Raw genomic sequence first — 13,958 nt, forward strand, 5'->3', positions numbered from 1 at the left:
GCGGGGCGCTGCGCACACCGATGACGTAATCGGTGGCGGCGCAGCGCTACTGGCTAATGCCGCCATTAGCGCCCCGCTAAATATCGCGGTAGGTTTGCACAGTGGCGCAAAAGCCCTCTTTGGGCGCAAACTGGTGGCGCAGGCCACCGAATTTCTAGGCCAATGTGCTCCAGTGTGCAATCGCTATTGACATATTGATTTTCCTCTTGAGGGTCCATGCGGGGCCCCCCAAACTGGTGTACTGCACCTGTAAGGGCAGCATGCCCACTGTTTCCCTGCCCTGGTGCCAGCTGTAGCTCAGTGGCCAGGCACTCACACCTCTGAGTCAGAAGGTTGTGGGTTCAAGTCCCACTCCAGTAAGTACATTGGCCCAGAAATTCGGGTCGGGGGCTTCCCACGGGCGCACGCCTCTGACCTGCACTTACCTAGCGCGCCGGCCGTTGTGCTGTGGGCCCGCGTGGAATTGCGATCCTGGGCCTCCTCCAACTGCCGGCGCGCAGTGCTTGTGTATCCCAGGGGCGCAGTTAGTTCGATGTGTCCCCTGGGATCACGTGGGCCATGAGCCAATCGGAGCAGGGAATGCTTCATTCATAAATTTGACAGGAAGAGCTGTCAAGCCCCAAAACATCACTAAAACCTCAAATAATTTTTTTTTTAAATCACATTTTAAAAATAAACTATAAATTATATAAAATAACTATTTTAAACAATAATTTAAATTTTTGAAAAAATTAATTACATTTTCTAACGGGGCTAAAAATAAACTTACCTTTCTTTAAAGTATTTAAAAATAATAACCTGTGGAAAAAATGTTTTAATTTTAATTAATTCACCACTTACCTTGTTAAAAGCAGGCCTTGCGACTGCTTTTTACATGTCTAACTGCTGGAGACTTACCCTCCCGGGAAAACCTGGAGAAAAAACGTAAGTTCGATGCGCACGCGCTGCCTCTCCGGCGCACGCCTTCCACCTCTTAACCCCTTCTTTCAGGGGAACAGAAGCGCCGGTTTCCCACGCACGCGCAGTGCATGCACAAAACTGGCACTTTCGTTGGGCCTATGCGTGAGTACCCCGTGCGTACTCACCCGTGGGGACCCGAATTTCTGGGCCAATATCTAAGCTGACACTCCAATGCAGTACCGAGGGAGTGCAGCACTGTCAGAGGTGCTGTCTTTCAGATGACACGTTAAACCGAGGTCCCGTATGCCCTCTCAGGTGGACGTAAAAGATCCCAAGGCACTATTTCGAAGAAGAGCAGGGGCGTTCTCCCTGATATCTTGACCAATATTTATTCCTCAAACAACAGCAATATAAACAGATGATCTGGTCATTATCACATTGCTGTTTGTGGGAGCTTGCTGTGCGCAAATTGGTTGGCGCGTTTCCTTAATTACAACAGTGACTACACTTCAAAAGTACTTCATTGGCTGTAAAACGCTTTGGGACGTCCTGAGGATGTGAAAGGAGCTATAGAAATGCAAGTCTTTCTCCCTGACAAGACCCAACATTCAAATTAAAAACCAACAGGCCTCATCCCGGTGGGACACCAAGGAAAGAATTAACGTCGCAAACAATGGCACAGGTGGAATAAATGCAGGGCTTTCTTTTATTCCTAGTCCATTTGCACGGCTCGGGTGCACTGCCACCCAGAGGCCTACCCCAGCAGGGCCTCTCCCTGGGATCGGGGTGGGTGAGCAGAAATAGGAGAAACATAGAAACATAGAAGATAGGAGCAGGAGTAGGCCATTCGGCCCCTCGAGCCTGTTCCGCCATTCAATGCGATCATGGCTGATCATCCAAACTCAGTACCCTGTCCCTGCTTTCTCCCCATATCCCTTGATCCCCTTAGCCTTAAGAAATACATCTAACTCCTTCTTGAATATATTTAATGAATTGGCCTCAACTGTCTTCTGTGGTAGAGAATTCCACAGGTTCACCACTTTCTGGGTGAAGAAATTCCTCCTCATCTCTGTCCTAAATGGCTTACCCCTTATCCTTAGACTGTGACCCCTGGTTCTGGACTCCCCCGCCATCGGAAACAGAATAACTGCAGGCTTGAGAGGCCTGAGGCTACGCTCCTGACTGCCCACGTTGGGATCTTCTAGCTGTAGCCGGGTAGCAGCAGCCGGAAGCGGCAATTGATATAAGTAGAAGCAGCTTCTTCAATCTTTGAGCTGCTTTCGGGGGTTTCCCTGTGCAAGCCCCAGTGCCAGCTTTCCATTTGGGCAGCCAATGAGGAGGAAAGTGAGGGAGGCTGGAGGCTGGGAATGTTCCCCCCCCACTTCACCTCATTGTAATCGGGACACTGGGATTGTGCCTTGCCCAGTGATGTAAGTGCTCGGAACCCCAAGGTAATCGCAAAGAAGCACAATGGGAGTGGAGACCTGACGCAATGGGTCTCCACTGCCAGTCCCTCTCGACTGTGCCCGAGTGCGGGGTGATCTCCAAGTGCAACAAAGCAGGAAATCTCCCCTAGAGTGTCATAAAAGGAGTTTCTCATTGAAACTTATAAAATTCTAACAGGACTAGACAGACTAGAAGCAGGAAGGATGTTCCTGATGGCCGGGGAGTCCAGAACCAGGGGTCACAGTCTAAGGATAAGGGGTAAGCCATTTAGGACAGAGATGAGGAGGAATTTCTTCACCCAGAGAGTGGTGAACCTGTGGAATTCTCTACCACAAAAGGCAGTTGAGACCAATTCATTAAATATATTCAAGAAGGAGTTAGATATATTTCTTAAGGCTAAAGGGATTAAGGGATATGGGGAGAAGGCAGGGACAGGGTACTGAATTTGGATGATCAGCCATGATCTCATTGAATGGCGGAGCAGGCTCGAGGGGCCGAATGGCCTACTCCTGCTCCTATCTTCTATGTTTCTCCGATGGCCCAATAGGTAACTGCGCCACCCAGAACCGTACAAACTAGGAACGCCCCAGGTTCCACCGCAGGCCTGTGCCGAATTGGCCGAAGTCAGCCAGGGTGGCAGTTGAGGTGCTACAGTTAACCTCAGTGCCCTGGGCCAGGGTTCCCGTCCCGATGACTCTCGCTGTGCATGTGCATATGGTGTGACGTAATAAAACTCACTACGCACTTGGTTTGAGTATAAAGCAAGGCTTTAATCAACTTGTTTCAGAACGTGGAGGTCTAGTTGTACTTCACTAGTTCCTGTCTTACAAAATGTCCCTGAGCAAGCTGGGCCCACGCCCGAGTATTTATACTCCTTGGACGGCGCCACCAGCTGGCCGTCCAGCGTTATTTCATGAGTTGTTTCTTCATGATGATGAGATTTATAACATGGTGTGTGGACATCGGGAGAGTACAGGCTGGGGCTCGACTGCGATGCTTCCCACCGTTGAATAGTCTGCTGAAACTCGCTGTTGAGGTTCCCACATGGAGAATGGGCACTGAGCGGGGTTCCGGAACTTGCGGAACCAGAACCCCAGCATGTGTCACCGCCCTTCCAAAGGCGGGAGAAACCAACAGCATCACCAGCCCCCCGGAACTGGCCCCCTTACTGCACAGTGTGCTCCAATATAGTTCCAATATGTTGAAAGAGGGACAGATTAAGATAAAACCACACATTTACCACACCCCAACCCACTCACATAAATGGAGTGCTTAGATTAAAGGAGAGTGCTGGATAGGCTGTGGTGAAGAGAGCAGTGTCCTGCAGAGCTTGTTGACACGCCCAAAGATCCAACAGTGTGGGTAAAGGAGCTTCAATAAAATCTCAGTTTACCACATTGTCTCCTCAAGCTCCCCATAGTGATGCCAGGCTTTAGAAATCCTTCTAACTCCCTTTGTACTTATTTACACCTCTGATTTAAAATTTTCAGCCTTGTGTTTCAACCCCTCCATGGCCTCGCCCTCTCTCTGTAACCTCCTCCAGCCCCACAATCCTCCGAGAACTCTGGGCTCCTCCAATTCTGGCCTCTTGAGCATCCCCGATTTCCATCGCCCCGCCATTAATGGCCGTGCCTTCAGCTGCCAAGGCCCTAAGCTCTAGCATTCCTTCCCTAAACCTCTCCACCTCTCTCTCCTCCTTTAAGACGCTCCTTAAAACCTCCCTCTTTGACCAAGCTCCTGCCCTAAGATCTCCTTATGTGGCTCGGTGTCAAATATTGTCTGATAATCGCTCCTGTGAAGCGCCTTGGGACGTTTTGCTGCATTAAAGGCGCTGTATAAATGCAAGTTGTTGTTGTAGCCTACCGATGCAAAGCTTTGTCGGATGGAAGGCGGTTGTCCCTTCCCACCCAGTGTGGAGCAGTCGGATACTCATTGAGGCTGGACTACGAGAGACTCCTCAAGATGTGGTCCTTTACTGGTGGACTATTGCCAACAAATGATAGACACTCCCCATCTCACCACAAACTGAAATGGAACAGCACTGGCAAAAATAAATTCACCAGCCCACAGGGTGCAGTTAGCATTAGGGAGTATTCAGCCCAGGCAGGAGAAAAGAAAGTCTTGCATTTCTATAGCGCCTTTCACAACCACCAGACGTCCCAAAGCGCTTTACAGCCAATGAAGTACTTTTTGAAGTGTAGTCACTGTTGTAATGTAGGAAACGCAGCAGCCAATTTACACACAGCAATGTGATAATGACCAAATACTGTAATCTGTTTCAGTGATCTTGATTGAGGGATAAATATTGGGCAGGACAACAGGGAGAACTCCGTTGCTCTTCTTTGAAATAGTGCCACGGGATCTTTTATGTCCACCATGAGAGAGCAGACGGGCCCTCGGTTTAATGTCTCATCCGAAAGACGGCCCCTCCAACCGTGCAGCACTCCCTCAGCACTGCACTGGGAGTGTCAGCCTAGATTTTTGTGCTCAAGTCTCTGGAGTGGGACTTGAACCCACAACCTCAGAGGCGAGGGTGTTACTAACAGGGCCACGACTGATGTTCTCCATGTTACCACAAACTGAAATGGAACTGCATTTGCAAAAATAAGTTCACCAGCCCACAGGGTGCAGTCAGCTGGGGGTATTCAGCCCAGGCAGTAGTAGATCCTCTCACACTCCCACAGTGAATACTGACACACCCACGGGACTGCTGGTGTAAGATATAATGCTCATTAGTGCTGCCTTACGTTATGTGATTCACCATCACATACTGGAACGGGGGGACATGGTAGAACAGAATACTAGGGGTTTCATTCCCTCTGATAGTGCACTAGTTAATGCTACGAAGGAGCAGCGCTCCGAAAGCTTGTGATTTTAAATAAAACTGTTGGACTGTGTGACTTCTTACACTTGTAAAGAAGTTATGATTGCATTAAATAGCCCACAGAGGAATTATGCAAGGAGGCTAACCAATGCGATCATATAACAGCATTGCCTTCAGGAGTGGCATTGTAATAAAAATGAGATTGGGCCGGGATATAAATTAGATTGGCCGCTAATATAAATTAAATTGGTTTGGAATATAAATGAAGTTGGGCTGTAATATGAAAGAGTGAAGAGAGAATGTGCTTTTATACAGCACCTTGTCATCTCTACCAGAACATCCAAAGTGATTTAAATACAATGAATTGCCTTCGATTGCATTTGGCACACAGCAAGATCCCAGAAAAAGCAATCGGGGTGTGTTAAGTCTGTGTGTTCTAGTTGTAATTACTAACACAGACTACAAGATTAAAGTTCAACAGGTCTTTACTGGTTGGAGGTCAGGACTAATACTAAATACAATATTACTACACAGTGCTTATATACCGGTGGTCACCACCGGTATTACGTATAAAGCAGCCAGAGAAAGTAGTACATCTCTTAAGGTAGAACAGGCTTAAATTCTCTTAAGTGGAACAGGTTACATACACCACAATCCTCCCTTTTTAGCTTAACAGTCATATCCCCATTAAACATAACATAATAACATATATAACTTCAGGTATAAACAGTTCAAAGGTTCAGTCTCTCAGGAGGCCTTCTGATTCGGTTTGGATAATGCCTTTCAGTGGTCTCTGATTCCTGTTGCTGAGGTGACTCCCCTAGTTGGTCTCCCATGCATTGGGTGTTATCATCATCAGGTACATTCCCTGCCGAGGTAGATGCTTCAGGTTCATTAACGTCTTCCACAGTTGTCTCTGTCGCAACCATGGGTTCGACCCTTGCTCTCGATTCTACCAGTTGATCCGCATGACGCCTTATCACATTGTTACCAATATCTACTGTGTACATCAGAGGTCCTTGTCTGGCCCGAATTGTTCCGGACTGCCATTTTTCGTTTCCATAGCCCCTTGCCAACACTGGTTGTCCTACGTCGAAACTTCGAGTGGTCTTGTTATTAATATGCCGGAACTGTTTGTTTTCCACTTCCCTCCGCACATTTGGTTTTAACAAGTCCAACCTGGACCGCAACCTCCTGTTATAAAACATCATGGCAGGACTTTGGTTAGTCACTGCATGAGCGGCGTTTCGATATGCCATTAGGAAATTGTCCACCTTGTGCTGTAGCGGAATCTGATCATCGTTCATGGCCTTTATTGCCTTTTTGAATGTTTGGACAAATCTCTCGGCCAACCCGTTTGTCGCCGGATGATATGGGGCAGAGGTATAATGTTTCACCCCACTCTTCTTTAAGGATTTTTGGAATTCTTCCGACACGAACTGTGGTCCGTTGTCCGAACAGATCTGTTCTGGCAATCCGTTCCTTGCGAATATTGTTCTTAACACCGCAATTGTCTTTTCTGAAGTAGTGGTATTCATCTTGATCACTTCTGGCCATTTGGAATGTGCGTCCACCGCAATTAGGAACATGGAGTCCATGAATGGACCAGCAAAGTCAATATGTACGCGTTGCCATGGGGCTGAAGGCCATTCCCATGGGTGTAGTGGTGCGATCGGAGGTGCATTTTGCACTTTTTGGCACCCAGCGCAGCTTTTCGTCAACTCCTCTATCTGTTGGTCAATACCCGGCCACCATACATAAGCCCTAGCAAGACTTTTCATCTTAACTCCCCCCAGATGACCTTCATGCAGTTCTTTTAGAACTCTTTCCCTTAACTTGGGAGGAATAATCACTCTTGTCCCGTACATCAAAGTACCATGGCAGACAGACAGCTGGTCTCGCCTTGCCGAGAATGCCGGTAACAGAGGATCACCACATGTTGGCCATCCTTTCACTGTCACCTCGTAGACTCTGGACAGTGTCGGGTCGTTCCTGGTTTCTCTTTCAATACTTGCATTGGTGACTGGTAAACACTCGATGATGGTCGAATGAAATAACTCAACAGGGTCAACTTTCGTCGTTTCTTCTTCTTCAGGTAGTGGCAGGCGTGACAGCCCATCAGCATTGCCATGCTGCTTCGTACCTTTGAATTCTATTTGATATTGATGTGCCCCTAGGAAAAGGGACCATCTCTGGAGACGCTGTGCTGTCATCACTGAAACACCCTTCTTAGGGTTAAAAATGGATACCAACGACTGATGGTCTGTCAGAAGTGTGAATTTTTGGCCCTGCAGGTAATGATTAAACTTCTTCACTCCCCATACAAGGCTGAGAGCCTCCCTATCGATCTGCGCATAGTTGCGCTCAGCGGAGGTCAATGATCTGGATGCAAACGCGACTGGCCTTTCCGTGCCATTTGGCAACTTGTGTGAGAGTACTGCCCCAATACCATATGGAGAAGCATCACAAGCCAACCGAATAGGCAGTGTCGGGTTGAATTGAGCCAACACTTCCTCTGAGGTGATCAATTCTTTGCTTTTGCGAAGTGCCTTCTTACAGTTTTCGCTCCATTCCCATGGTACCCCCTTCTGTAAAAGAGCGTTTAGCGTGTGCAGTACCGTGGATAGATTTGGTAGAAATTTATGGTAATAGTTAATCAATCCTAGAAACGACCTCAACTGAGAGACATTATCCGGAGCGGGAGCCTTTACAACTGCCTCTATCTTGTCAGGAGACTTATGAAGCCCCTCCCGGTCAATGACATGACCACAGTACGAGATCCGCTTCTGGAAGAACTCACATTTCTGCCGATTAACTCTAAGTCCATACTCTTTCAGTCTGTTGAGCACCAGTTCCAAGTTTGCGAGGTGTTCTTCATCACCATCACCTGTAATCAGAATATCGTCCAGGTAACATTGTGTGCCTGGAATTCCCTGTAATACCTGCTCCATGGCCCTCTGCCAAATTGCTGGAGCCGATGCCACTCCAAAAACCAGCCTATTGTACCGGTACAAACCTCGATGCGTGTTGATCGTGAGGTATTGGCGTGACTCTTCTTCAACCTCCATCTGCAAGTACGCCTGCGCCAGGTCTATCTTGGTGAAGTGTTTCCCGCCAGACAACGAAGCAAAAATATCCTCAATCCGCGGAAGCGGATACTGCACCGTGTGAAGCACCGGATTAACGGTGATTTTGAAATCTCCACAGATGCGAACCTTCCCTGGTTCTCCTGGCTTGTTGCTCGAAGGACGTTTCATAACGGGAACAATGGGCATAGCCAACTCACTCCAATCTACCTTAGACAGTACACCTGAACGTTCTAGCGCTTCCAGTTCCGCTTCTACAGTAGGTCGCATTGCATAGGGTACCGGTCTGGCTTTAAAAAATTTTGGGTGTGCATGTTCATCAATCTTGATGTTTGCCGTAATTCCTCTCAGTGTTCCCAGTCCCTGCTGGAACACCTCTTTAGCATCATCCAATATTTTGGACAATCGTTTAGGTTTGACATCTGTTTCCCCGGAATCTACCATTAGTGCCTTCAAGGAGTGCCAGTCCATATTCATTTTCCTAATCCACTCCCGTCCCAGTAGTGGTGGACCTCCTTCAGGTAGCACATATAAGTCCATTACTTGGCTTTCTTCGCCCTTGTGGACCACTTTTACCTCTATCTTTCCGATGGGGTACACTCTTTGCCCCGTGTATGTTTTCAATATAATCTCCGTATCCCGTAGGGGAATATGTTGGAATAACCTTTTGTAATCTTTCTTATTCATGACCGTCAATGCCGATCCAGTGTCCAATTCCATCTTTACTTGGACTCCTGCTATCTGAAGGGTGACCCAAATTGTCTGGAGATCTGCATCCTTACCAACGTTGTGTACTCTTAAGCTACCCAGTTCATTACTGCTAGCGTCTGAATCTGACTTCTGTTCGGTCGAACTGTTCTTTGTCACCTTGTGTACCTTTATGTATTTTCCTTGCGGTGACTTTTTGTTGCTGGTCTTCTTTCCTGACCGGCATACTTTAGCTATGTGGCCAAGCCTGCCACACGTTCTGCATTCTTGGTTTTTAAACCAACACTGGTTCTGATCGTGCGTTGTCTTTCCACAATGATAACATTTTACAGTACTCAAACCCAATTTATTTGTACTGAGTTCCGGTGACCGTAGCTGCATTACTGCCGTGCCTCTCGCTGCGGCTTCATGTGCTGCTGCCATAGTGACCGCTTTCTCAAGCGTCAGCTCATTCTCCTCGAGCAGTCGCTTTTGTGTATCTTCTTTTAATAAACCACACACAAATTTATCTCGTAGCGCCTCTGTCAGTCTCGTTCCAAACTGACAGTACTTTGTTAGCTTACGCAATTCCATTAAATATTCAGCATTGCTTTCATCCTTCAGCTGCCTTCTGCTGTAAAATTTAAATCGTTCCGCTAGCATCAGCGGCGTGGGGTTTAGATGATTTTTCAGGACAGTAACAATCTCCTCGAACGTCTTATCCGCCGGTTCATCTGGTGATAAAAGGTGTTTCAATTGCCCGTATGTCTTCGCACCCATTAAGTTTAATAATGTTAGTGCTTTCTCTTCATCTGGGATTTTATTTGCTTTACAATAATTTTGTATGCGTTCTACATACATGGCCCAATCTTCGATGTCGCTATCAAAGGTATTAATGTTCCCATGTTTAGGCATCGTTGCAATTTAATGTATTTTTATTTTTATCCAAGATGGCGGCTTCCCGCTCTTGTCTTCGTCCTCCGCCTTCAAAATGGCGGTTTTCCCACGCTTGGCGGTCTTCACCCGTCCCCCGACGCTGTCTCCGCTTCACCGCGGCTCTCGCGCCTTCAGTTGCCCCAGACGCTGCGCCTTTATAGCCCGAATGCGGCCCGGCCCTTATCACCAGCCGCGATCGATGTCCCCGCGCTGCGCCTTTCGGCCCGAATGCGGCCCGGCCCTTATCTCCGGTCGCGATCGAGCTCACCGCCCTTATTCCTCCGTCTTCCCTCCCCGTCTGTACAGCCAACGCGGCCGACTTTCTGGTCGCGTCGCTGCCCGGCTTACCCACCACCGAGGTAGAAAGAAGATAGCTGACAGCCGCTGATGGAGGCTTCGAGTTCAGGATGTCTTCTGCACTCTGGTTTCTCGCTGTCTGCCGCGCGACGTGTCTTCCAGCAGGGTGATGAGGGTGGAAGCCTCTCTTCGACGTCCGTTCTGTGGATGAAGCCGCCGTGGATATAAACTGCCACAGGGTAAGAATCGGACTCGTCGCCACTGTTAAGTCTGTGTGTTCTAGTTGTAATTACTAACACAGACTACAAGATTAAAGTTCAACAGGTCTTTACTGGTTGGAGGTCAGGACTAATACTAAATACAATATTACTACACAGTGCTTATATACCGGTGGTCACCACCGGTATTACGTATACAGCAGCCAGAGAAAGTCGTACATCTCTTAAGGTGGAACAGGCTTAAGTTCTCTTAAGGTGGAACAGGTTACATACACCACAGGGTGAATGACCACTTTGCCTGTTTTGGGTGGAGTTGGTTGAAGGGGGCGACTGTCGCCAGGACGCCAGCTGGAAGCCCTGCCCTTTGGAACTTCCAGTGGTGGAGCAGGACCTTTACAGCCAATACCTTTTTTGAGTCAAAGGTCTCCTCCTCATTTCAGTTGATGGAAACAACACTGAGGCTTTACACAGAAGCCACTCACCCTGTCCCACCCTGTGGCGCTGTAAGCGGGAGTGAGTGATCAGAAAGTCGGCTCCTTCAAAAACACACTTTGGAAAACTAAGGTGGAAGGGAATCAGTATTGAGAGCATTAACCTTTTCTCCAACCTCAACTGGCTTCAGCTCTCCGCCATGTTGCTCCTGTAAATCACAGCTCGACCATGAATGTAGCTGCTCTTTATGGCCTATGTCAGTCGCTAATCCTGCCAAGTCCCAGCACTCTGGTCTGGGCCCTATATGAGAGGGGAAAAAACAAGAACTCGCACCACCTCAGGACGTCTCAAAGCTCTTCAAAGCCAATGAAGTGTAGTCGCTCTTGTAACGTAGGGAAACAAGGGAGCCAATTTGTGCACAGCAAGATCCCACAAACAGCGATGAGATAAATGACTGGCCAGTCTGTTTGCAGTGGTATTGGCTGGGGGGATAAATGTTGGCCAGGGCGCCTCTCCGAGAAGTGCCATGGGATCTTCTGCGTTGACCTGAGAGGGCAGATGGGGTTTTAACAACTCAACCAAAACACAGCACCTCTAACAGTGCAGCACTCCCTCAGTACTGCCCCTCCGACAGTGCGGCACTCCCTCAGTACTGCCCCTCCGACAGTGCGGCACTCCCTCAGTACTGCCCCTCCGACAGTGCAGCACTCCCTCAGTACTGCCCCTCCGACAGTGCGGCACTCCCTCAGTACTGCCCCTCCGACAGTGCGGCACTCCCTCAGTACTGCCCCTCCGACAGTGCGGCACTCCCTCAGTACTGCCCCTCCGACAGTGCGGCACTCCCTCAGTACTGACCCTCCGACAGTGCAGCACTCCCTCAGTACTGCCCTTCCGACAGTGCGGTGCTCCCTCAGTACTGCCCCTCCGACAGTGCAGCACTCCCTCAGTACTGCCCCTCCGACAGTGCGGTGCTCCCTCAGTACTGCCCCTCCAACAGTGCGGCGCTCCCTCAGTACTACCCCTCCGACAGTGCAGCACTCCCTCAGTACTGCCCCTCCGACAGTGCAGCACTCCCTCAGTACTGCCCCTCCGACAGTGCAGCACTCCCTCAGTACTGCCCCTCCGACAGTGCAGCACTCCCTCAGTACTGCCCCTTCGACAGTGCAGCGCTCCCTCAGTACTGCCCCTCCGACAGTGCAGCGCTCTCTCAGTACTGCCCCTCCGACAGTGCAGCGCTCCCTCAGTACTGCCCCTCCGACAGTGCAGCGCTCCCTCAGTACTGCCCCTCCGACAGTGCAGCGCTCCCTCAGTACTGCCCCTCCGACAGTGCAGCACTCCCTCAGTACTGCCCCTCCGACAGTGCAGCACTCCCTCAGTACTGCCCCTCCGACAGTGCAGCACTCCCTCAGTACTGCCCCTCTGACAGTGCAGCACTCCCTCAGTACTACCCCTCTGACAGTGCAGCACTCCCTCAGTACTGCCCCTCCGACAGTGCAGCACTCCCTCAGTACTGCCCCTCCGACAGTGCAGCACTCCCTCGGTACTGCCCCTCCGACAGTGCAGCATTCCCTCAGTACTGCACTCTCGCGTCAGTCTAGATTACATTGCTCAAATCCCGGTGTGAGGCTTGAGTCCATCATCTTTCCTGGCTAGCAGAAGTGAGAGTCCTACCACTGAGCCAAGTCTGACAGCCCAGCCTCTGTTAAGAGTTATTTATCGCACAGATTTTTAAAAGGAGGCCCCGAACCCCCAGAAGTCCAAACAGGCAGTTCCAGAGATCTGATTGTCATCAAATTCCTGCATTTGTTGTCTTACTGACATCGTATTTCTATTGCTGTATACCAAAATAAAGATTTTCTGCAGCGATGGCACAGTTTCCTTTGGGCATTGACATTTTCCATAGAAAGTCAGGATTGAGGATTCTATTAGTGTCAGTATTTGGAGGGGGTCCCTGGGAGTCTCAGTATTTGCAGGGGGTCCCTGGGAGTGTCAGTATTTGCAGGGGGTCCCTGGGAGTGTCGGTGCTTGCAGGGGGTCCCTGGGAGTGTCAGTGTTTGCAGGGGGTCCCTGGGAGTGTCAGTGTTTGCAGGGGGGTCCCTGGGCGCGTCAGTGTTTGCAGGGGGTCCCTGAGAGTGTCAGTGTTTGCAGGGGGTCCCTGGGAGTGTCAGTATTTGCAGGGGGTCCCTGGGAGGCTCGGTGTTTGCAGGGGGTCCCTGGGAGGCTCAGACAGCGATTGATATCGGAGTGCTCAGTATGATCCAGATTTAGTTATTAATTTTCAATGAAGTTTCATTTACAGCAACCCTCTCTGCTTCAGGATTGAGGCAGTGAGCCCACCCCCTGCCCTAACCAGCCACCTAGTCTTGGCAAACGAAGGTAATCGTAACACGAGTTGCCATGCAGGGCCCAAGTCAAGTCCTGAGACTCAGCATCAATCAGTGGTCTGAAACTTTTCTATACGGGGAGACCCCATACAAATACCCAGACTCTCCCAGGAACCCCCTGCAAAAACTGAGGGCCCAGTATTGACAGGGGTGGGTTTACCGAGTGGGGGGAGGTGGAGTTTCGGACAGGAAACCGGAAGTCCGGGATTCCCCGCATGCTGTAGAGTTTTAACTTTTTTTTGACAGAATCTCTGCTTGGGAGTCAGCCTGATTGACAGGTCAGAGGGGAGCATTCCGGAGCAGGCCGCAACTACAGGGGAAGTCCAATCCTGGGGGGGGGGGGGGGGGTGGGGGGGGGGGCCCGATCCCCAATCGGGGGGGGGGGGGGGTGTTTTGAATTGGGGGGGTGGGGGTCTGATCCCAGAGAACAATTACTCTTTCTCACCCTGGCTGTTCCCCCTGGTACAGCCCTCATCTTTGCCCCCTTAAATCCAAGGGACGCAGACTGGAATGGATATGGCGGACAACTGGTTCAGCCATTCACTGCCAGATCTGGCTGGACCACATAAAGCATTATCGGGTCCTGCTCTCGTCTGCCAAAACTGCTCACTATTCCAGAAACATTCTGGAATGCAAAGATAACCCCCCGGCTTCTATTCTCTACTGCTAACCGTCTTTTTAAACCCCTGTCCCCTGCCTCCTCCACCCTCACCTCCGATAACAAGTGTGAGGAGTGATGCGCCTCAAT

Source organism: Somniosus microcephalus, chromosome 34, assembly GCF_052327205.1.
Source record: "Somniosus microcephalus isolate GS21.2 chromosome 34, FLI_Smic_1.0, whole genome shotgun sequence".
Lineage (NCBI taxonomy): Eukaryota > Metazoa > Chordata > Chondrichthyes > Squaliformes > Somniosidae > Somniosus > Somniosus microcephalus.